Consider the following 1,831-nt stretch of genomic DNA (forward strand, 5'->3'; position numbering starts at 1 on the left):
GGGAGAGTACCCAGGTGGCTTGTGTAAGGCCACAGTGTTCCGAAATGTTGTCCCAAAGTCCCAGACGGTGAAAAGGAAGAGGAGCAATCCTCTAGTGCAGTGACCAAGGATACGGTCACATGGTGAGGAAGTCCCAAAGGACAGTGGGATTTAGAGGTCGGGCTTGCGAGCTTCAACCCAGTAGTAGTGTTGGTGAACACGGCCATGGACAGAAAGGGACTTGGTGAGAATAAGAAAAGAGATATTGGGGAAGGCTATTCCCCATGTCTGCGGGCATTCTAAGGATGCTAAAGAGTGGATCTGGGATGACCACTCATGGACGGATGGCCCAATCTTGGAGAGACGGGATTGCAATGCAAATGGTGTTGGACCACCGATGTGACCAAGGTGATTGGGCATGGCCTAGTGTAACAGGCTGGTACGTTGGTGGTGCCTTGGGGTGTCGGTCATGGGACCAGACACGTGGAGCACTGGGACCAAGTGCAAAGGTTGAGTGGCATGGATGCTATTCTCGGGGCTAGCAAGCCCCAAGTCCTGAGTGGGGCTTATGGAGGTTGTGAATAAGACTCCTCCAAGTGGTCAGAGGTGTGGTTAAGTGACTAAAGTAGAATGGAAAAATTTAGTCGTTTACAATTTGGTATCGGAGTTGTTCCTTATTCCGACTTTTATTGGTGCCGAAGTATATCACCACTAGTGTTGGCATCGGAAGGTCCTAGAAGTGGGTTTGTCCTTGAGGAGTAACAAGTCGGGAAGACATAGCTCTCCACTACAATTCACGTGTGAACTTGTAGGCAAGGTGGTGGATAGAAAAAAGCCAATGATGGAACAACTTTGGGATCTTGGGAACAGTGTAAGGTTTTCCTCATTGAGTTGAGGATGTGATCCAAATGAGCGTTTGACTCAGCAAACTAGCTAATGTAGTTGTAGTAAACAACTACAGTTGGGATCACAGGGAAGATAGAGACTCTAAAACGATAAAGAAGTCACAAGATTACCCTCAAGAAGTTGAGGCTGATGCTTATGAATTTGAGACCAGAAGTAATGACCGCGGGAGGTCAAATACAGAAAAGGACACAAGTCCTTGAAATGGTAGCCGGAGCTACCTCTAATAAATGCTGGAACAACCCAAGGAGTTGGGGGTGTATTTAGAGGATGAGTTGGTATTCTCATCACATGGACAAGTGGTCCTAAGAGGCAAAAGGTTGTCCCTAGAGAACAAATCAAGTGTCGGAGTAACACTTGCAAAAGATGGTCCTTGTGAGTAGGACATAAATACAAGGAGTTGTATTCCAGTGAGTTAGCACCTCAAAAGTAAGACCTCATAGATCGTTGGATTAACAAAGTCCAAAAGGTTGAATGACTCCAATAGAGTCAAGGAATAATCCTAAGGGCTTGAGGAAAGCATTTGGACTGAGGTGTGTGGTGCCCCACGAAGGATGGGGAGGATCTTGAGATCCAAGCATGAGAGCAGTATGTATCTCATTGATGGCAGAAGGTGTCATGCTAAAGTCGTGAGAAAGAGTTTCCCGGAAGAAAACAACTTTGACACAAAGTTGTGCATGAACTCTATAGTGTAGTGCTAATGGATAATTGGCCTAAGAAACAACCATATTGGTCTTGGCAAAAATACCTGGACACAAGTAAAAAGTGTCATAAAGGTAGGCTCGTGGAGCCGATAGTGTGGAGACACCGAAGGTGCCAAGGCATGTTGGCTTGAGGTCAAGTTGGTGGGTTCATAAGAACCCCTTCCAAAAGAATCCCAATGGAAATGGGAATAGTATAGCCTAAGCTGGAAGGCGATTAGAGTGTGGTGACCTAGATAATGATGGAG

This window comes from Selaginella moellendorffii, unplaced genomic scaffold (genome assembly GCF_000143415.4).
Source record: "Selaginella moellendorffii unplaced genomic scaffold, v1.0 SELMOscaffold_156, whole genome shotgun sequence".
Taxonomy (NCBI): Eukaryota; Viridiplantae; Streptophyta; class Lycopodiopsida; order Selaginellales; family Selaginellaceae; genus Selaginella; species Selaginella moellendorffii.